Source organism: Hyla sarda, chromosome 7, assembly GCF_029499605.1.
Source record: "Hyla sarda isolate aHylSar1 chromosome 7, aHylSar1.hap1, whole genome shotgun sequence".
Taxonomy (NCBI): Eukaryota; Metazoa; Chordata; class Amphibia; order Anura; family Hylidae; genus Hyla; species Hyla sarda.
The window spans coordinates 120,930,490-120,954,881 of NC_079195.1; the positions used below are offsets into that span (position 1 = coordinate 120,930,490).

Genomic DNA, 24,392 nt, shown 5'->3' on the forward strand with positions numbered 1-24,392 from the left:
TTATGGAGCTGGTGACCTGTAATTACATGTGCACACACTTCAGTATTCAACAATTACTGTGTAATTCATTATCTTGCCTGCCATCATCCCTTACCGTTCACTTGGCAAATGATCAAAATTAAAAAGCAATGCTGTACTGTTATGTAAAAACCAGGATTACAAAAAGTATAGCATACCAGAATGTAGAGAATTTCTGTTCTCATTTGGCATGTACGGTGGAAGAGCTTCTCACTTGCATGCTAAATGTGTCCATAATGCTACATTAACGCAACAGAGACCACAGCACAACAAAAAAGGTATGCAGTATTGTAGCCGAGGAGGAGAAAAGCATATGACCGCAGGGGGATCTGACCGCTGGCACTTTCTGTGATTTCGAGAAAGATATTGAATATGAGTCCTATCGGAGATCGACACTAGTTTAAAGTGAACGAGCCATCACTTTGCAGCCTGAGCTAAAAGTCATCAGTACAGTCCCCAGTGTATTCTGTTTGCTCTACCAGCCTTGATTGATAGATCTTACCCACACACACAGATTATCGTCCCCCGCTCTGTGCCTCCATTCCACTGCAGTCCCTGTTCTTAGTTATATTGATACCTTGGTGCATAGGGGTCGTTCCCAAGCCCCCTCATACGTGGTGACATCCAGCTGGTATTCCACAGAGTAACCCCTCCTCTCATGCAGAATGGAGCTTTAGCACAGTGTGGAATACCTGCCAGACATCACCATGCACAGGGGGATTGGGAACAACCCCGTGCACTAGGCAGGTTATTGCCATATAACTAAGAACAGGGGCCTATATGGAACGGAGGCACAGAAAGGAAGTAAGGTTAGTAAGTATTGTGCGGGTGATACTGATTGTAGATCCCCTTTAGTCAAAGCTGATGGGGTGGAGAGAAGCCCTTGGAGACCACCCTGATGACTTGTGTTTCAGGCTTTAAAGTGATGACAGGTTCCCTTTAAAGGGGTACTCTGGTGGAAAACTTTTCTTTTTAATCCACTGGTGCCAGAAAGTTAAACAGATTTGAAAATTACTTCTATTAAAAAAATCTTAATCCTTCCAATACTTATGAGCTGCTGAATACTACAGAGGAAATTATTTTCTTTTTGGAACACAGAGCTGTCTGCTGACATCATGACCACAGTTCTCTCTGCTGACACTTCTGTCCATTTTAAGAATTGTCCAGAGTAGGAGAAAATCCCCATATAAAACATATGCTGCTCTAGACAGTTCCTAAAATGGACAGAGATGTCAGCAGAGAGTGGCGCTCCACAGGAACCCAGGAAGGTGAGAAATGGTTTATTTTCAGTTTTTTGCAGCCCGGGCAGAACGGAGTAGGAATACTCTGCACCAGAGTACTCCTTTAAGACAGTCATGAGCCATGCTTTATAAGAAAAAAAAATACAGAACAATTTTATCTCTTAAAGGGGTCATCCATGTAAGGCTCCTTTCACACTATGAGTATTCATCCATTATTAAGCATCTGTTTTCTGTGTAAAAACGGATGGATAATAACAGATGAAATAACGGGGGCTAACGGCTGAATAGCGTCTGTCAAAATAACGGGCATATTCATCCGTTAATAAGACGTGTTATAACATCTGTCATGTACGGCCATTTTAACACCTCTGCCTACCAACTCCCACAGCCGGGACTACTACTACTACCACCATCATGGAACAGACTTGTTTCCATGATGGGAGTAGTAATTCCCTGACTGCCGGAGTCTGCAGACAGCTGGTGAGACTACATTAGTGTCTGTACTACTACCCCCATCATGGAACAAAGTCTGTTCCATGATGGGGGTTGTAGTACAGGGGCTGAGGAATTGATCACACCGGGTCTCACTTATGAGACCCGATGCGATCAGAAGTTATTAAACAGGAGAGCGGGCGGCATTGGCCACAACTCTGTGATGCATCCTGTGTTTTAACTTTTTAATTTTTAAATCCCCCGTGGGGAGCCCTGAATGGCCGGTACTGTGGAGCCATTCAGGGCTTTCTGCGAGCAGCATGGGCCATATGTATATTAAAAGCGCTGTGGGGGGGGAAAGATATATAGCGCACCAGTAGGGGCAGACATATAGCCTATATATCTAGCCCCCCAGCGCATTTATAATATGCCCCCCCCACAGCACATTAACCCCTTAAGGACCCAGGGCATATAGGTACGCCCTGGCTCCCTGGTACTTAAGGACCTGAGGCCGTGGGAATTTCGCTCCCCGCTGGGTGGAGACCAGACCAGGATTACTGCTGATATCTATCAACAGGCATCCTGTGCAAATGCCCAGGGGGGTCCTGAGATCGCCGCAAATCGCCGGTCAATTAATATGGCAAATAAGGGGGATTGGGAGTGTCCAAGACACCCACGATCCCCCTGAAGGGATAGAAGTGAGGTGGCAGAGGTGCCACCCCTCCTATCCCTGCTATTGATCGGTGTGACTATTGTGACCGGCGCTGGAGGTCCACTTACCATCGGCAGCAGCGGGTTTGGAGATCATTGTGCGGTGGTTTCTAAACCGTGGCCCTCTAAATCTTGCAAAACTACAACTCCCAGCATGCACGAACAGCAAATGGCTCGCCATGCTGGAAGTTGTAGTTGCGGACCTCCAGCTGTTGCATAACTACATCTCCCAGCATGCCCTTTGGCGATCAGTGCATGCTGGGAGTTGTAGTTTTGCAACACCTGGAGGCACACTGGTTGGAAAATACTGAGTTTGGTAACAGAACCTAACTGAAGGTTTTCCAATTAGTGTGCCTCCAGCTGTTGCAAAACATCAACTCCCAGCATGCACGGTCTGTCAGTGCATGTCGGGAGTTGTAGTTTTGCAACAGCTCGAGGATGCCCCCCCCCCCCAAGTGAATGTACAGGGTATATTCACACAGGCGGGTTTACAGTGAGTCTCCTGCTTCAAGTTTGAGCTGCAGCAAATTTTCCGCCACAGCGCAAACTCCTACCGGGAAACTCACCGTAAACCCCCGCCCGTGTGAATGTACCCCAAGAACACTACACTAACACATAATAATGGGTAAAACACTACATATACACCCCCTTACACTGTCCCCTCCCCCCCCCCCCCAATAAAAATGAAAAATGTATCGTATGGCAGGGTTTCCAAAACGGAACCTCCAGCTGTTGCAAAATGCCCTCTCAATTTGGAGCCCTGTCGTATTTCAAGGAAACAGTTTAGGGCCACATATGGGGTATTTCTTTACTCGGGAGAAATTGTGTTACAAATTTTGAGGGTCTTTTTCTCCTTTTTCCCCTTATGAAAAGGAAAAGTTGGGGTCTACACCAGCCTGTTAGTGTAAAAAAAAATTTAAAAAAATTACACTAACATGCTGGTGTTGCCACATACTTTATTTTCTCAAGAGGTAAAAGGAAAAAAAGACCCCCAAAATTTGTAACACAATTTCTACTGAGTACAGAAATACTTCATATGTGGGTGTAAAATGCTCTGCGGACACACAACAAGGCTCAGGAGTGAGAGCGCACTATGTACATTCGAGGCCTAAATTGGTGATTTGCACAGGGGTGGCTGATTTTACAATGGTTCTGACATAAACACAAAAAAATGAATACCCACATGTGACCCCATTTTGGAAACTACACCCCTCACGGAACAGGGGGTATAGTGAGCCTTAACACCCTACAGGTGTTTGACACATTTTTGTTAAAGTTGGATGGGAAAAGAAAACTTTTTTTTTTTTTTTACTAAAATGCTGGGGTTACCCTCGATTTTTCATTTTCACAAGGAAAAATTGGAAAAAAACTTCCCAAAATGTTCTGCTCTGTTCTGTGTTGGGTACTGTCCAGAGCAGGAGAGGTTTGCTATGGGGATATGCTTCTAATCTGGACAGTTCTTGACACGGACAGAGGTGTTAGCAGAGAGCACTGTGGTCAGACTGGAAAGAACTTCACAAATTTATCTGTAGCATATTGCAGCTGATATGTACTGGAAGGCTTTAGTTTTTTTTAATAGAAGTAATTTACAAATCTGTTTCATTTTCTGGCACCAGTTTATTTGAAAACATTTGTTTTCCACTTGTTTCCACCAGAGTTCCCCTTTAATTCCTTACCAATTAAGGAAATTTATGAGGGTGGGCTTGTTGTTAAGTAGTAGGAAAAAGGAGCATTGCTTTCTGTGAGGCCAGATTTATTACAGTTTATGCTAGCGCAAATTGTAGCTGAAATGTGATCTAGCATAGTGGGGCGTACCGTGTTTCCCCGAAAAGAGTAACTACCCCGAAAATAAGCCCTATCTGGATTATCGGGGTGGGCTGCAACATAAGCCCTACCCCGAAAATAAGACCTAGACCAGTGGTCTCCAACCTGCGGACCTCCAGATGTTGCAAATGTTTGCAACATCTGGAGGTCCGCAGGTTGAAGACCACTGACCTAGACAATGCCCGGGCTGCAAATATTAAAAAACAAACTTTAACTTACCTTCGTCCTCCGTTCCCCCGTTGCTAAGGAACCGGCCTCCCTGTTCTCCGCTGTTCTTGCTGCTTCCTGGTGTTGGGACGTCACACAGCCTTCAGCCTATCACCGGCCGCAGCGATGTCCTGCCTCTGCCGATGATAGGCTAAGCCCACTGTGATGTAAGAAGCAGGCCGGCTTCTTATATGACAGTCGGCTCAGCCTATCCTCGGCAGAGGCGGGACATCACTGCGGCTGGTGATAGGCTGAAGGCTCTGTGATGTCCCAACACCAGGAAGCAGCAAGAATAGTGGAGGGACCATGAGGCCGGTGCCTTAGCAACGGGGGAACGGAGGACGAAGGTAAGTTAAATACGGAGTACTACTATACCAACCTTTATTCATGAGCCCCGATCCTCCAAAGGTCCCCCTCTTCCAGCGCTGACTTGTGCTTTGAGGCGGGCCCACTGGCTAGCTTCAAATATTCATAAGCACTGGTCACGTGAGCACTTGTGCCTACTGAGCACTCACATGACCGACGCTTATGAATATTTAAATCTAGCCGGCAGGCCCACCTCAAAGCACAAGTCAGTGCTGAAAGAGGTCGGCGTTCCGGACTGTAGCTAGGTATAGCAGTCCGAGACCCTGCATCGGTTTCCTGGTTACCCGCACTATAACCCAGTGTATCGGGTTATAGTGCGGGTGAATGGGTGACAGTTTTCCTATAAGTAAAATCCTACCAATATTAGATCACAGCCACATCAGATTGATTAAATCCAGTCCCCTTAAATCTGGGCACATTTCTGGCTGCCCAGTGTGCCTCACTGGAATCTACACCTTCTCAGAGCTGGTTTAGGTGTGCCCCACTGGAATCTACACCATCTCAGAGCTGGTTTAGGTGTGCCCCACTGGAATCTACACCATCTCAGAGCTGGTTTAGGTGTGCCTCAATGGAATCTACACCATATCAGAGCTGGTTTAGGTGTGCCTCACTGGAATCTACACCATCTCAGAGCTGGTTTAGGTGTGCCTCACTGGAATCTACACCATCTCAGAGCTGGTTTAGGTGTGCCCCACTGGAATCTACACCATCTCAGAACTGGTTTAGGTGTGCCCCACTGGAATCTACACCATCTCAGAACTGGTTTAGGTGTGCCTCACTGGAATCTGCACCATCTCAGAACTGGTTTAGGTGTGCCCCACTGGAATCTACACCATCTCAGAGCTGGTTTAGGTGTGCCTCACTGGAATCTACACCATCTCAGAGCTGGTTTAGGTGTGCCCCACTGGAATCTACACCATCTCAGAGCTGGTTTAGGTGTGCCCCACTGGAATCTACACCATCTCAGAGCTGGTTTAGGTGTGCCTCACTGGAATCTACACCATCTCAGAGCTGGTTTAGGTGTGCCCCACTGGAATCTACACCATCTCAGAGCTGGTTTAGGTGTGCCCCACTGGAATCTACACCATCTCAGAGCTGGTTTAGGTGTGCCTCACTGGAATCTACACCATCTCAGAGCTGGTTTAGATTACAATCTCATGTATGCCAGTCACGTAGATGTACAGAAGTGGATTCAATGAAAATAGTTTTTTCCCCCTTATAGCTTTTTAATGCTATAGTATGTTTAGCGGAAATGTAAAAGAAAGCTTGTCTTCATCATGTCGGTGAGCTATGGGTTACCACACCCCAGCATTTTTCCTACCCTGCTGTTCCTAGGAGGTCTCCCTTACCAGCGAACAATGAGCTATAGGGAGGGTGGTGTTTCACGTAGTTAAATTAATGGTTTTTAATTTCTAGTTCTTAATTAAAACACCAGTCTCATCAGACCCCTGAGCATCTGCCGAAATATTCCAGAGGAACCTGTGAACAGCTGGGCTGAGCAAGACTGGTCCCGACAGGAGCAAGTTTGGAAAGTTGTACCGTGGGATATTTAGGACGTACTTAGCTGTGTCAAAAACGTGAAGGCGGACACTATCAAGCCTTTGTAAAGTTTAATAGCTGTGAATAGCAGCTGACTAGCAGGTATTTGTGTGCATTGGAATGTGTCCTCCACTCTTTAGAACAGGGGTCCTCAAACTACGGGCCACATGCGGCCTGCCGAGGACATTTATCCGGCCCGCCTGGAGGTACTGCTTACTCCTGCACGGCCGCTGCGCATTGATCAGGGATGTGGAAATTGTATCTCCCGACGCCCGGGACATGCAGTTCCGGGCACAGGGCAGGTGAACTCTTCAGGCATTTAGCCCTGCTTCAGGCAAGCAGGGCTAAATACCTGAGGAATTTGCATATAACAGGGCCCTGTCACTAAACTCCTATAGACTGCAGCTGTATGCTGCAGCCTATAGCGAGCCGCGCAGGACGTCGGTGTCCCGGCTTAGGCGCGTGCGATGACCTCACTCATCACGCGCACCTCCTTCAGGACCGAGGATGCGGTCCAGCAACATAAACAACCGCCGAGCCCCTGAGCCTGCCGGAGCGCACATGGGACGGAGGACAAGTAATAGCAGGAGATCAGAGGGGGAGGGGAGTTTGGTGAATGAGTAAATGATGTGGCGCAGGGGGGAGGGGGGCTGAAATATAATGGCACAGGGGGACTGAAATATAATGGCACAGGGGGAGTGGGGCTGAAATATACTTGCATAGGGGGAGGGGGGCTGAAATATAATGGCACAGGGGGGAGGAGGCTGAAATATAATGGCACAGGGGGAAGGGGGCTGAAATATAATGGCACAGGGGGAAGGGTGCTGAAATATAATGGCGCAGGGGGAGGGGGGCTGAAATATGAGGGCACAGGGGGAGGTGGGCTGAAATATGAGGGCACAGGAGGGAGGGGGCCTGAAATATGATGGCACAGGGGGAGGTGGGCTGAAATATAATGGCACAGGGGGAGGGGGGCTGAAATATGAGGGCACAGGGGGAGGTGGGCTGAAATATGAGGGCACAGGAGGGAGGGGGCCTGAAATATGATGGCACAGGGGGAGGTGGGCTGAAATATAATGGCACAGGGGGAGGGGGGCTGAAATATGAGGGCACAGGAGGGATGGGGCTGAAATATGAGGGCACAGGAGGGAGGGGAGGGCTGAAATATGATGGCACAGGAGGGAGGGGGCGGCTGAAATATGATGGCACAGGGGGAGTGAGGCTGATATATAATGGTAAGTTTGTTTATTTAACTTGTCCTTCATTTTAAATATTGTATTTGTTCCCGTTTTGTTTCTTCACTTCAAAATAAGATATATGAGACATAAATATATATGACATTTATGGCATGTGCATAAGAATTTGTTCTTTGTTTTTTTTTTACTCCAACGGTCTGAGGGACAGTGAACTGGCCCTCTGTTTAAAAAGTTTGAGGATGACTTTCTATATTTGACATTTATGGCATATGCTGATAGATAGAGGTCTCAACTATGGACCCTAATTTATTAGGAGAGGAGATCTGGATGCAGAATGAATACAGAGATGGTCTTGTGTGCGTGTAGATCTCTCTATTTTATAGGTAGGGTTAAAGCAGCTTTTAAAGGACCTGTGGTCAGTTTAACAAATTGAGCCTTTATGTTATTTTGTAGCCTCAGATGCCCTTGCAATGCCTCTTCATTTGCAAAATAATGAATAATAATAATGATAACTAATAATAATAACTGTGCTTTTCCCTGAATGGTCAGGAACTTTATTTAAAAAAGCATCACCATGGGCCTGATTCATGCCACCTAAACCTGATATTTACACCATCTGAGCCCCAGAGCTTAGCCTTTATGCCCCATCAGACCATTCAGAGAAAAGTGCAGATGGTCAACCAAATCTCAGGAATGGAGCAGCATAGCAAAAAAAAAAGTAGTGTTGGGATCGGGGCACCTTAGGCTACTTATATTTTTGATACTGAACGCAGATCCTCTTTACTCCTCGCTACTGATGTCAGGTGTTAAACAGCCATGCTGACTGCTACCTTCCTTAGGGGCTTTATTTTTCCAGCATAATTTTGTTCTGGCCCCACTGTTTGTCCCTTTACCTCAAAGTGATAGTGTAGATCCCAGAGGCATAGAGGAATTTTTACACAGTAGGTTTTGGACAGTCACAGTGTTTGTCACTTATGTGAGTAGCGGAATGTGAACTGGATTGTATTGGGATAATAAAGAGGCTAGGTAAGAAGACAACCAATGCAGTTGTTTATTTAGCTAGCTTTACTGTGGCATTTCCTTCAGGTTTCACCCTATCCTTTCATCTAGGGCTGAGCGGTATACCGGTTCATACCGAATACCGAAATTTTTGTGCTGCACGATATGAATTTTAACCCATACCGCAATACCGGTTTGGCCCCTCCCCCTCAGGAATGAATGCTGCGCTGTCCCCACATCAGGGAACTAACCCTATATGACCTGCAAGCGCTGTTTTGCCCCCCCAATTATTTATTAGCCCAGCCCAGCGCTGTCCCCATCAGGGTACTACTCACGTCACCTGCATGCGTTGTCCTCCTCGTCCTGTTTGTTCTGGCCGCCGGCGCTGACACTCTATACCAGTGGTCTCCAACCTGCGGACTTCCAGATGTTGCAAAACTACAACTCCCAGCATGCCCGGACAGCCGTTGGCTCTATACTGTGCAGTATCCCTATGCCCGGGCTGCAAAAAATAAACAAAATAAACTTTAACTCACCTCCCGGTGGTCCGTACCGGCCTCACTTGTTTCCTGGGGACGGGAATGTCGGACAGCCGTCAGCCTATCACCGGTCGCGGCGATGTTCTGCCTCGGCCGGTGATGGGCTGAGCCCACTGTCATGTAAGAAGCCAGCCAGAGCTCCTTACATGACAGTGGGCTCAGCCTATCACCGTCCGAGGCGGAACATCGCTGCGGCCGGTGATAGGCTGACGGCTGTCCGACGTTCCCGTCCCCAGCGTAAGGCCGACGCAGGTGCGTTAAAGTTTACCTTTTGCAGCCCGGGCATAGGGATACCGTGTAGTATAGAGTGCCAGCGCCGGTGGCCGCAACAAACAGGACGAGGAGGGCAGCCTTTGTGATATGTGAGTATTTACCCCGATGGGGATGTGGGTGGGGGGTACTAGGAAATACCGTTATATAGAGTGGAAACGGCAAAAGGTTAAAAGATACTGTGATACACACATTTGGTCATACCGCCCAGCCCTAATTTCATCCTTTTGGATGTGCAAATTTGGGTTATTGTTTCTAAATCCAACAACGTGCATGATACTCTTAACAGCTTGATAATCTGGATATGTAACTGTTTTCAGACACATTTTTGCTCCTAAAACTGGAGGAGTCAGTGCTCTGACAATATTATGCTGGGTGGTGCCCAACTGGATGAGACAGCAACGTGATCTTGTGACTTGCATGGCAAAGCCAGCCAAGATTACCAGGTTGTTAGAAAATCTTGTGGGAGATGAGAAAAGGAGACGGAAGCCAAGATTAAACTCTCTTCTCTTTCTATACATTTCATCCTCAGATGTCCTTGTTTTCACTTCTTTTCTTGAATGTAGTGCCTGTTATTTATTGTTTAATGGCTTTGGAGTCTTCCGCTGTAAAGGAAGATAAGCCGCTATCCTCTCCTAATTAGAGCAGGGCTGGAGAGCCGAGTAAATCAATTAATCTCCACGTCAGAGCTCTAATCTCCAGGCCTTGTGCTTCCCATGTATATCACCCAGCAGCTCTCCTTCATCCAAAAAGATGTGTAAGTCCCTGACTCAGTTAAACAGATGGATGAGTGAAGAAAATATTTCACGTCACAAGTTGTTTAAATCTTTCATGGAGCTCCAATACACACTTAGATGACAAAAATTAATAACAAAAAATACCATGAAACCTTTTGAAAAGACCACTCCCTTATCCAGACCAGATGTTGTGTGATGGATTTTCAATCCCCCATATATGGTGGGCACTTTCCATGAGAAGACTACTTTTCCATATACTTTGGAGTGGTCTTCTATAAGAGATTCTGCTGTGTAACTGTCATTTCAAACAATATTGCATAAATGAATACTACAAGTGAATATAAGAAACATTTTTAACCTCTCTTCATTCTAGGCCTAGGTGTCCAGTGGGTAGTCCTAAACCGTGATTGACTTGCTGACCCATGCAGGGAACCCTGTCAATCACTGACTAGGACCGCCTAATGGAATGAGCAAAAATGTCAATCAAATTATAGTTATGAATGTACTGAGCGTTTCCTGCTCTGTATCATGATGCCAGTAGATAGCAAAGCATTTGTATAGTGACAGGTTCTCTGCAAACATGCTTACGTTTTCTACTGTAAATTGTTGATTTTAATTCAGGATATGCTCTGTCTAACCCAGTATTAGGTGATACCAGATATTTTCAGGACAATCATCTTTTAGAGACTAGCTTACACTGGAGAGTCTGGCATTATGTGGACAGCCAGTTGATTTCATTTAGAACTGTGTGAGTGGTGACGATGCAGGCAAGTTTCACTGCATGGCTTAAATAGTGTTTAAAGAACCTTACTTGTACATACTATTTTGTTAGGTATTCAGCAGCCACTGGCGGGTAAAAGAGGAAACAGCTCTTGTTGCACCACATACCCAATGTTACTCCCCTGTGGAAAACATAGCTGATGTGTGGGTGCTTATTAAAAGAGCAAACTGGAGCCCTGCCTACTGTATTCCTAGACCCTGAAGACACCACAGATCACTTTGCAGTTCCTTTGCTTCCTGGCTGATGTTTTGGTCACTTTTGAATGCTGACGGTGCTTACACTCTAGTGGTAGCATGAGATGTCTACAACCCACACAAGTGGCTCAGGAGAAAGGCCAGTACATCAGGAGACGTGGAGGAGGTCGTAGGAGGGCAACAACCAGGCAGCAGGACCGCTACCTCAGCCTTTGTGCAAGGAGGAGCAGGAGGAGCACTGCCAGAGCCCTGCAAAATGACCTCCAGCAGGCCACAAATGTGCATGTGTCCACTCAAACACGTCAGAAACAGACTCCATGATGGTGGTATGAGGGCTTGATGTCTACAGGTGGAGGTTGTGCCTACAGCCCAAAACCGTGCAGGACGTTTGGCATTTGCCAGAGAACACCAAGATTGGCAAATTCGCCACTGGCGCCCTGTGCTCTTCACAGATTCACACTGAGCACATGTGACAGGCGTGACAGAGTCTGGAGACACCTTGTAGATTGTTCTGATGCCTGCAACGTCCTCCAACCTGACCGGTTTGTCAGTAATGGTGTAGGGTGGGATTTCTTTATGGGGCTGCACAGTCCTCCATGTGCTTGCCAGAGGTAGCCTGCCATTAGGTACCGAGATGAGATCCTCAGAGCCCTTGTGAGACCATATGATGGTGAGGTTGGCCCTGGGTTCCTCCTAATGCAAGACAATGCTAGACCTCATGTGGCTGTAGTGTGTCAGCAATTCCTGCAAGAGGAAGGCATTGATGCTATGGACTGGGCCGCCCATTCCCCAGACCTGAATCCGATTGAGCACATCTGGGACATCATGTCTCGCTCCATCCACCAACACCACATTGCACCACAGACTGTCCAGGAGCATGCCCAGGTATTGTAGAGAGGTCAAACGGGGGCATGGAGGACACACACACACTACTGAGCCTCATTTTGACTTGTTTTGAGGACATTATATCAAAGTTGGATCAGCCTGTAGTGTGGTTTTCCTCTTTGATTTTAAGTGTGACTCCATATCCAGACCTCCATGGGTTGATAAATTTTATTTCTATTGATTATTTTTGGGTGATTTTGTCAGCACATTCCGCTATGTAAAGGCGAAAGTATTTCATAGGATTTAGTTCATTCATTCATTCAGGTCTACAATGTGCTATCTTAGTGTTCCCTTTATTTTTTTGAGTAGTGTGTATATGTGTGTATATATATATATATGTATGTGTGTATACATATACATACAGTCATGGCCATAATTGGCACCCCTGAATTATTTTTTAAAGAAAATGAAGTATTTCTCGCAGAAAAGGATTGCAGTAACACATGTTTTGCTATACACAGGTTTATTCCCTTTTTGTGTATTGGAACTAAACCAAAAAAGGGAGGAAAAAAAGAAAATTGGACATATTGTCATACCAAACTCCAAAAATGGTCTGGATAAAATAATTTTTAAGCATGTGATGCTCCTTTAAACTCACCTGGGGCAAGTAACAGGTGTGGACAATATAAAAATCACACCTGAAAGCAGATAAAAAGGAGAGAAGTTCACTTAGTCTTTGCATTGTGTGTCTGTGTGTCACACTAAGCATGGGCAACAGTGGAGAAGAGAATTGTCTGAGGACTTGAGAACCAAAATTGTGAAAAAATATCAACAATCTCAAGGTTACAAGTCCATCTCCAGAGATCTAGATTTGCCTTTGTCCACAGTGCGCAACATTATCAAGATGTTTGGCACTGTAGCTAATCTCCCTGGGTGTGGACGGAAGAGAAGAATTGATGAAAGGTGTCAACGCAGAATAGACCGGATGGTGGATAAGAAGTTCCAAACAAGTTCCAAAGATATTTTAGCCATCCTGCAGGCTCAGGGAGCATCAGTGTCAGTGCGAACTATCCGTCGACATTTAAAGGGGTTATCCAGCATAAGGTGATTTTAGTACGTACCTGGCAGACAGTAATGGACATGCTTAGGAAGGATCTGCGCTTGTCTTGGGCTAAATGGCTATGCTGTGAGATTACCATAACACTGTGGCTAGCTTTCTGTGAACTTGTATTTCCTGTTTTCAGTTTTCTTGTTTGCCTACAAATCCCATGATACCATTTTCCTCATTCCCACACATCAGCCACCCCACCCATTGAAACATAAATGAGCTGCAGACCTGTGGTCTTCAATCAGGATTCCTACAGCTGTTGCATTAGTTGCAGATTGATCCCTCCACCCATTGAAGCAGACAGGCTCCCTGTCATCAGCTGACTAGTGAGTCAGGTCTCGACCGCATTGCAAGCTGGGAAAAATCCGAGACAGCAGTCATTTTGTATGCTGGTAAAAATAAATATTGGGGTGAAAATCACATAAGAATTGTGTGAAAACCGTCACACACAGGTACAGACTTTATATTCTGAACTACACTAACTTTACAGCCCCTGTAGCATAGTCAAATAAAAAAAAAAATCCTGGAATACCCCTTTAAATGAAATGAAACGCTATGGCAGGAGACCCAGGAGGACCCCACTGCTGACACAGAGGTATAAAAAAGCAAGACTACATTTTGCCAAAATGAACTTGAGTAAGCCAAAATCCTTCTGGGAAAATGTCTTGTGGACAGATGAGACCAAGATAGAGCTTTTCGGTAAAGCACATCATTCTACTGTTTCCGAAAATGGAATGAGGCCTACAAAGAAAAAGAACCCAGTACCTGCAGTGAAATATGGTGGAGGTTCAATGATGTTTTGGGGTTGTTTTGCTGCCTCTGGCACTGGGTGCCTTGAATGTGTACAAGGCATCATGAAATCTGAGGATTACCATCGGATTTTGGGTCGCACTGTACAGCCCAGTGTCAGAAAGATGGGTTTGCATCCGAGATCTTGTGTCTTCCAGCAGGACAATGACCCCAGACATACGTCAAAAATAGTGAACCCCTTTCCACGCCTATCTGACTGTCAGTGGCTGCAAATAAAAGCAATGTGAACAAAGCCGAATGCTGGATACATATTCTACACACAGACTGTGGTTAGGTTATATGCCCCAAATCTCATGGCAGTTGTGCTTTAAAAGAGGATGCAGGTCTTTGGTTTTTGGCTTTCTCAGGGTCATACAGAGGTCTAAGGCTTTTAGGGTTGTTATTTTGTGAATGTTGATTTTAAGTCACAGTTGTGAAATATGATTACAATATAATAGAGAGAACTTGATACTGTGGTGTTGTAAGATATGATGTGGAAAATTCTCACAGTACTTATAGTACATACTGTATATACAATAGACTTTTGATAAATTTGATGGGTATTACTCAGTTGCGTTAGCCAGGTCTTGTACAATGCTGCTAAGCCCTTGTTCACATCTGCATTTGGGGCGTCTATCACTGCATCTGTTTGGAGCCACAAACCAGAGCTAGCTGTTCATTGTACAATGGACACGACAGATTCCATTGTATCCTATTGACTTTCATGAGTTCCGACTGGTGTCCCTTTTTAAATAAGGATCCAATAAGACAAATATGACTGCTTGCAGCATTTTCTTTTGTTTGCTCAGGCCATGCTGATGAAACGGATACTGCGACGGAACTCCAATGCAGATGGGAACATAGCCTTTGACCTAAGCCTGAACAGCCATGTATGTTCCTGTAGCTTACACTACAGAAACATACTTTTAGGTTAACCGTTGGACAGTACAATTTGGCAGACATTTACACATCAAGGTTACATTTACATTCAGTGGAAATGCTGCTTAAATTAAATGTGGACATTTACCTGCAGTGTATTACTTGTGTAAAGATGGATCTGCTGTGATAGTTTTCTAACAAAACCAAGGGGAAATCCATACAAAAAATTTGCACCATTTGCAGTATTTTTTTGTTGAATCCCTGTGGAATGTGACGATGTATGAGAGTAAACTCTGCATGCACGTCCAGTTTACTACAGTTGTGCAGATCCCTCTGTGTGTGCTGGTAGCAGTGGAGTGTTGACAGGCAGAGGTCTCACTCTAGGGTCGATCATCGACAGATCCGTAGCCTACAATACGCTGTGGATGCGTTACGTGTGACCAGGGGCCAAGTCCTGGGAAAAACAGGTGTGGGGACTCTTCCACTCAAGGGCCGGTCCTGCAGGACTCCTGTTAATGGGAATGGTGTTCTTTCTGTAAAAAAAAAAAGTGCAGGAACTCAGTTCCTATGCATTCCTGCAGGACTTGAGCCCTGCGTGTGACCCTATCCTAACTTATAGAAGTAAAATCATTGTTCAGTCGCTCACATCTGACTGACAACATATAGAACAAATAAGCATTGTTCTTACCCATTGGTATAATAAGTATTCTTTGCTTCAACAATCTTTTTCTATCCTCATACCGTATCTGGGATGTGTTATACTCTGGTACCAATAGAGAAGTACATGGCTTTTTATAGCTGAAGGTTAGCTTGTTTATGAAGCAGATTTTGAAGATGGCTGTCAGGCATGTAAACAGAATGGAGATTATAAGTGCATTGTAAGTGTAGGTGCTGGGAAGTCTGTCTGCGTTCTGTAAGTGTATACAGAGATAAAGGTCGGGTCATACACTATAATTCCATTAGTCACAGGGAATTCTGGGGCAGATGGTGGCAACGGCTTCATTCACCAAGAAGGCAAGGCCTCTGCCCTACAACCCCCACTTCTTCATATAAACAACAGTAATTCTTGGTTCATGTTCATGTCCCTGTGGTATACAGAAACCTCTTCAGACATGGCCAATGAGAAACCATCTTTGAGGAAGCGTATGTAATTTAATGACCCGTGCTTATGGCAAATGAAGAGCTGCACTGGATTTCACTGTAGAATGGTTTTGGATCATACAGCGCCCTAGCAATTGGAGAGAGGCTTGTTGCCACGACAACAGCTATTAGTTCAAAAAGTATTGACTGTTGTTATGGCAACAGAGGTCCCATTTTCACTGGCCCTAAGCAGATTGAGTTGATTATTTAACAAACTAGAAAGCGGCCTGTATTCTCAGCCATGGCATTTATGTGCTTTGTATTGGGCAAGTCATTTATTTCACATGACATATTCATTTAGTATTTGGATGGTTAGATGAACTCTTGACTTTTTCTTTTCATCAGATCAGCTTAAATGTCGTCTTAAAAAAAAAAATAGAACAGAGATTTTTCCTTCAAATTATGTACAGTGCATTCGGAAAGTCTGTAGACCTTTTTTTCACTTTTTGTTATCTTGCGGTTTTGTGCACTCAGTATCCCATAGTTGTAATGTCAAAACAGAATGTTACACGTGTTTGTAAATTTATTAAAAATTCAAATCTAATATTTTGCATGGACATACCGTACATATTTAGACTCTTTGCGGTCACATCATTGAGATGTTCTTACACCTTGGTCAGTCACCTGTGGTAATTTCAGGTGATTGGACAGGGTTTGGAAAGACACAGCCCTATCTATATAAGGTCTCACAGCTGACAATGTATATCAGAACAAAACTAAGCCATCAGGAGGAAAGATCTGCCTATAAAGCTCAGTCAGGGTTGTGTGCAGGCACAGATCTGGAGAAGGGTACAAAAACATTTCTTCTGCACTGAAAGTTCCCGAGAGCACAACCAGATTTTTCCTAGAGCTACCAAAGTAATCGGGGAGAAAGGCCTTTGTAAGAGAGATGACCAAGAACTCAATGGACACTCCGGATGATCTCCAAAGCTTTTTTGTGCAGTTGGAAAAACTTTCCAGAAGGTCAACAATCACTGCAGCAATCCACCAAGTTGGGCTTTATGATGGAGTGGGCAATAAGTAGCCTCTCCTCTGTAAAAGATACATGAATGCCCATCTAGAGTTTGTTAAAAAGCATCCCTACAGTAAAGCATGGTGGTGGTGACATCATGCTGTTGAGGTGTTTTTCAGCAGCTGGGACAGGGAGACTGGTTAGGGTTGAGGTGAAGCTTAATGGAGCAAAGTACTGAGATATTCTCAATAAAAACCTGATCCGGAGCACCCAGGACCTCTGACTGGACTGATGAATCTGCAGAGAAGAATGGCAAAAAATCCCCAAATGCAGATGTGCAAACCTTTGTGTATAATACTCAAAAAGACACAAGGCTGGGATCGCTGCCAAATGTGCCTCAAGTAAGTACTGAGTAAAGGGTCTTAATACTTATGTCACTGCAACATTTACCATATTTTTCAGTGTCGGTGCGTCTTATGCGGCGAATACACCCTATTGCGGCGGTCCCTGCGGCCATCAACGGCCGGGACCCGCGGCTAATACAGGACATCACCGATCGCAGTGATGCCCTGTATTAACCCTTCAGAAAGTGACACTAACCCGGCTGTTCAGTCCGGCTGTTCGGGACCGCCGCGATTTCACCGCGGCGGTCCCGAACAGCCCGACTGAATAGCTGGGTTAGTGCTTACAGGACACCGGGAGGGACCTTACCTGCCTCCTCGGTGTCTTCTCCATTCAGGAATCCCCTGTATGGCCGGCGCTCTCCTTCCTCGTCATCACGTCGTCGCGTACGTGCGTCGGCGTGCGTAATTACGGCGACAGAGAGCGAGGATACCCGGCCAGCAGCAGAGATGTTCCGGAGCGACAGGGACACGGCGACAGCGATGGAGCGACATCCAGGGCAGCGGTGACGGGTCCAGAGCGGCGGGGACACGTGAGTATAACCTCTTATGCAGTGGTCTTCAATCTGCAGACCTCCAGATGCTGCAAAACTACAACTCCCAGCGTGCCTGGACAGCCAACGGTAGTTTTTTTTTCTTTATAATAAATAAGCAAAGATTTCTAAGGTTCTATTTTCACTTTGTTGTTATGGGGTATTCGTGCAGAACGATGGGGTAAAAATCCTGAGTTAGGATCGGTAGGTGTCTGTTGTGACACAGTCTGTCCAGCTCCGTTATTCAAATCTGTAATGGAGCTCCCAGTAGACTAAAATGTGGAATAATTCCTAGTATGGATTTTGATGGAGTTAGATTGATATTTTTAGTTTTCACTTTTGGCTTTGTTTCCATGTTTTTGGCAACATCTGAGTATGCCATGATTTATACCTCTGACCCATATGCCAGCCATTGAATCCCATTGCAACAAAATGTATACTGTACATTTTATTTTTTTACTGTGTTCTTCTGCAGAGGGTAAGTATAGTACACTATGCCTTTCTATAGACTTGGGGGGGGGGGGGGGGGATGCCGACGTATACAGCTCAGTGTATGCCACATGGGACAATTTGTAGGCATATGCTTGCTGCATTGGGGCTGATGAGCACATCAAACTATGTTCATTACAATCTCCCAAATATTTCTGACATGGCAAAAAAATGACGTGAACAGAGGCGTAAATCGTATCCCCTATCCATAGTGTACTAATACTGTGGCATGGACCACCTGGAGTACATGTACTGTATGTGAGAATCGCCAGTATAGAGGTCTCATCTTTAATATAGTCTATGCCTTCTATATGGTTAGCTTCAAGGTGGTAGTATTGCAGTACGGAGTGTTAGATGTATTTTACGCTTCTCAGAAAGATAATTATCTCTTTTTAACAACTTATTAGCTGTTCTGGTTGTTGATTACACCTTTTGGGTGACACATCAATAATGGATGGCATGCTAAATAGCTACTAAGTGCTACAAAGCAGTAATACGCTTATCACAGTGGAGTTGTTACTAGTAATAGTCTCACAATCCACAGTCTTAAAGAAATAATTGCTTTTCGGTTCTGTAGGTGCCACTCACACTTTGCTTTTATTAAAGACTAAAGACAAAGGATCTCTCGGGGGTTCAATTTCTTCATGCTGAGATCACGCTTATCTAGGGTGTCTTACGGGCAATGTTCCCTTTTAACAAGTATGCAAATGAGCTCTCCTCCATAAGGAAGAAAACTGTCTTTCTAGTGCCATCTATAGATAACTGTCCTGTAAGTCAATGGCTGACCCATTAGAGAGCCTTGGCTTTCATCCCTTCAAGGCATCCCTTTCAATGCCCTTTTAATGGGTTGGACATTGGCTTTCAGGATAGCTGTATAGAATGTAGCACTAGTCACGGTTTTATTCCTTGTGGAGGAGAACTCATTTGCACATAGGGAAAAGTAAAATGTGCAGCACTTTTTTTTGGTTTTTTAAAGGCTCTTACTTTACAGATAAAGCAGGGTATGTAATACAATTTTGGCTGTGTAATATACTGGTCGGACTATCCTTAGGACTATACTAGTATCTTATCCCCTTGGACTCCATGATCAGCAGAACAAAGTGGCCAGGATGCTGCTTTCAATATGAACATATGACTGTAGCTCAGCCCCATTTACTGTGACCATCCCAGCCGTGTAAAGTATGGACTATTTCTTAGGGTGTCATAGTGTAGAATAAGTAGTATCTGATATATGTATTTATTTTTTTTTGCTGGGGGGGGGGGGTCTTGTTGGGGACAAACATTTTATAAACTATACATTGATTAAGATGTGTCCTACTTGATTGGTGGAGCATATGGTGCCAGGCAGGCTTTTGTGATTAACTGGTCTCAGGTGGTACAGTATTTGCTACATGTGTTGTACAGAGTTCTTTCCAAGCACTTACATAATGGGGTAACCCATTATTTTCTTATTTGGTTGTCCTGCCATGGATTACAAGCCCATATATATTTGTCTTTATCTGTTGCAGTCAAATCTTTCCCTAGGAAGAGTTGTATAAAAAACAAAAAACAAAAAAAAAAACATAATACCAGTTAAATAGCAGGTATGATGACTGTTAGTGTTCCCTAGGTATACTCATTACTGCACAATATTGAGCCTTAGTGTATCCTTTCCTCACAAGCAGCCATATACTAGGTTATCATATTGTGATTTATTCCTTTATGTACTTTGTGAATAGTGTATGATGTTTATTCTCTTAATGTTAAGACCATCTAATAGGAGGATAATTTTACATATACTCTTTACAAAAGATATATCTTTGTTAGTTGTATACAATCCTCATGCATTTTAGATTGATAAGAATACAATATTTTTATGCTTTGTAACATAGTAACATAGTTCATAAGGTTGAAAAAAAAGACCAGAGTTCATCAAGTTCAACCTATATGCCTAATGAGTCCCTACTGAGTTGATCCAAAGGAAGGCAAAAAAAAAACCATACTAGAGGTAAAAATTCCTTCCCGACTCCAAATATGGCAGCCAGAATAAATCCCTGGATCAACGTTCTGTCCCTATAAATCTAGAATCCATAACTAGCAATGTTATGACTCTGCAAAAATGCATCCAGACCCCATTTGAACTCTTTTACTGAGTTCACCATGACCACCTCCTCAGGAAGAGAATTCCACAGTCTCACTGCTCTTACAGTAAAGAACCCCCATCTGTGCTGGTGTAGAAACCTTCTTTCCTCTAAACGTAGAGTATGCCCCCTTGTTATAGATACAGTCCTGGGTATAAATAGATCATGGGAGAGATCTCTGTACTGTCCCCTGATATATTTATACATAGTTATTAGGTCTCCCCTAAGCCTTCTTTTTTTTTTTATAAACTAAATAACCCTAATTCTGATAATCTTTCTGGGTACTGTAGTCCTCCCATTCCCCGTATTACCCTGGTTGCCCGTCTTTGAACCCTCTCCAGCTCCACTATATCTTTCTTGTACACTGGTGCCCAGTACTATACACAGTATTCCATGTGTGGTCTGACTAGTGATTTGTACAGTGGTAGAAATATTTCCTTGTCGTGGGCATCTATGCCCCTATTGATGCACCCCATGATTTTATTTGCCTTTGCAGCAGCTGCCCGACACTGGTCACTACAGCTAAATTTACTGTTAACTAAGACTCCTAAGTCTTTTTCCATGTCAGTCGTCTCAAGTGTTCTCCCATTTAATGCATAATCCCAGGCCGGATTTTTCTTCCCCATGTGCATAACCTTACATTTATTGGTGTTGAACGTCATCTGCCACTTCCCATCCCAAACCTATCCAGATCCATTTGTAACAGTGCACTGTCCTCTATTGTGTTAACCACTTTACAGACTTTAGTATCAGCTGCAAAGATTGCTACTTTACTATTCAATCCCTCTACAAGGTCATTAATGAATATATTAAATAGGACAGGACCCTAAGACTGACCCCTGTGGTACCCTACTAGTAACAGTCACCCAATCAGAATAAGAACCATTAATTACCACCCTCTGTTTCCTATCACTGAGCCAATTACTTGCCCACTTACACACATTCTCCCCCAGCCCATTCCTTCTCATTTTATGCACCAACCTTTTATGTGGCACCGTATCAAATGCTTTTGGCAAAATCCAGAAATACGACATCCAGCAATTCACCCTGATCCAGTCTGGAGCTCACCTCCTCATAAAAACTGATCAGGTTAGTTTGACAGGACCGGTCCCTCATAAAGCCATGCTGATATGGAGTCATACAATTATTATTTTTATCAAGATATTCCAAAATAGCATTTCTTAGAAAACCCTCAAACAATGTACATAGGCATCTTATATTTGATCATTAGGAGGTCCTGTTCAGGGTTTTATTTTTAAAAATCACAACTATTTAATTGCATTTGCAGTAAAAAAAAAAAACGTGTGAGGGTGAAGTTGAACTCCTGCCTGTTCCTTAGATCAAACTATTGGGTCGCTGCACTATTGGGTCGCCGGTACAGCTTTTCTATGCTCAGTGGGTTCTGTTAAAAAGGTTATCAAGGAAAAAAACTTTTTTTTATATATATATATCAACTGGCTCCAGAAAGGTAAACAGATTTGTAAATTACTTCTATTAAAAAATCTTAATCCTTTCAGTACTTATGAGATTCTGAAGTTGAGTTGTTCTGGGGAACCGCCCAGTTTAGAAGAGGTTTGCTATGGGGATTTCCTTCTAAACTGGGCGGTTCCCAAAACACGTGTCATCAGAGAGCACTTAGACAGAAAAGAACAACCTTAACTTCAGAAGCTCATAAGTACTGAAAGGATTAAGATTTTTTAATAGAAGTAATTTATAAATCTGTTTAACTTTCTGGAGCCAGTTTATATATATAAAAAAAAGTTTTTTCCTGGATAACGCCTTTAATTAAAATGGGCTTTTGCTTTGACCTTGCTAGGTGTCAACAACTGTACTGCTCAATGTGGCATGTGTCTTTCCTAGCGTGATTTTAAAAGTTGGCGGAAGTGCAACTTTATGGCTCCCCTTTAAGCAACATCAGACCTGTGCATCTTTATGAAAGCCAACTAGACTAAAACTTGGTGTAGTCTGATCGTACAGTCGTACAGTCATTCCTCAAGTTACGATACAAAACGTGTTCCATTGTAAAACGTCATCCGAAAATAAAAAAATGAGAATTAAAAAGATTGCCCGTGAAACACAACTTATGCCTTATCCTTAGGATATGGAATAAATGTCTAATCGCTGGGGAAGTTCAGACACTTTCACTTAACGCCTTTAAAGATAAATGACTGGATAAGTAATGCAGATAAAGTACCGTAATTTCTTACAAATAAAAGTGAGAATTAGCTTCTAGGAGCTGCAAATCACTTTACACAGTGCTTTTCAAGGTCCTGTACACTACACATGGGGCACTAATAAAATAAATTGGAGCTGCTCCTACCTGGTCAACAAAGAAGCTGCTCTGCAGTACTGCATGGTACTATAGAGAGGCCATACTAGACAGCCCTTACCCATAAGGCTTGTTCCCTAATTTAAACCTCATACACTTGGGCATATTCAGGAAAAAAGAGTCATAAAGCATTGTGTTCCTTACAACAGAAGTGAAAATAACTTTGTTCTCAGGAACCCGCAGTCACTCTATGTGCCATGATACTGGATATGTGCACACAGCATACATACTATATGTTTGGTATAGGCAAAGTATTGTAGAATGACCAGTGTGACAGATATAATGTCAAAATTGCCCCAAGGAACTCTATGTCAGGTTCAGATTGGTGCTTTGACTACCTGGCACTTTTGATTTGTTTTGACATTTATTACATTCTATTTTTGTCACAATTTCTTTCCAAGAAATTCTGTTGAATCTCAACTTTCTTTCTTATGCTTCACAAATCCCTCTGCATATTAGGATATAAACAGCGGCACAACAGAATTTAAAGGGCTACTCCTGTGGATTTTTTTTTTTTCAAATCAATTGGTGCCAGAAAGTTATAGAAGTAATTTATAGATCTGTATGTCTTAACAACCTTATCAGCTGCTGTATGCTCCACAGGAAGTTGTATAGTTCTTTTCAGTTTGACCACAGTGCTCTCTGCTGCTGACACCTCTGTTCATATCAGGAACTGTCCAGAGTAGAAAAAAATCCCCATAGCAAACCTATCCTGCTCTGTACAGTAGGTCACAGCAGAGAGCATGGCAGGAGCGCACACCCGAACGACCGCTTCTGTTTCACGCCGTAAGGCTTTTCATCAGGCCCCCGGTCACCAGGGGTCTGATGAAACACCTAACGGCATTAAACAGCGGCTGTCATCCGGGTGTACGCTCCTGCCATCCAGCTCTGCTCGTGACACGGGGTGAAGATAAGTCTATGTCCAGTCCTGAACACTGAATAAATCATTGCAGCAGGATTACCAGGTGTGTGCTCCGTTTTCTTCTCCCTCAAGTTTATGATATTGCTTATACCTACATTCGTGAAGAACCCCATTTGTTCCTGGTCTGCTAAGGACATTCACCCCTCTGATGCCTGTGATTAATCTGCATTAGTGTCCACGCAGGCAGTGCCCAGTCCTTTCTCTATTCTTGCATAACTTCTAAATCTTAATTCTATATCTTAATCCTTCCAGTACTTATCACCTGCTGTATGCTCCAGAGAAAGTTGTGTAGTTCTTTTCAGTCTGACCACAGTGCTCTCTGCTGTCACCTACTGTCCAGGGCAGGATAGGTTTGGTATGGGGATTTTTTTCTACTCTGGACAGTTCCTGATTTGAACAGAGGTGTCAGCAGCAGAGAGCACTGTGGTCAAACTGAAAAGAACTATACAACTTCCTGTGGAGCATACAGCAGCTGATAAGTACTGGAAGGGTTAAGAATTTTATATAGAAGTAAAATGCTAATCTTTTTAACTTTCTGGCACCAGTTCACTTGTAAAACATTTTGTTTTCCACCTAAGTACCACTTTAAGGCAGTTATCCAGGATTCGATACACAAAGCTGATAATTTTTTTTCTTAAAAAACAGCATCACTCCTGTCCTCAGGTTGTGTGTGGTATTGCAACTTAGTTTCATTGAAGTGAATGAAGCAAAGTTGTAATGCCACATACAACCTGAGGACAGGTGTGGTGCTGTTTTTAAAAGAAATTTGACTGTATTTCTATTCCCTTTTGTGTCAATTACAAGTGATAACTTATAGACAGTTTTGTTTTTGGCACCAAGTTGGTCAGCAT

The 24,392-nt window shown here is 43.8% G+C and overlaps 1 protein-coding gene across 30 annotated transcripts in view; it reads left to right on the forward strand.

The window, feature by feature from the left end:
• The window catches only part of CAMK2G (calcium/calmodulin dependent protein kinase II gamma), a 304,863-nt gene that overhangs the window by 161,360 nt on the left and 119,111 nt on the right, over positions 1-24,392 (forward strand). The window lies entirely within an intron of this gene.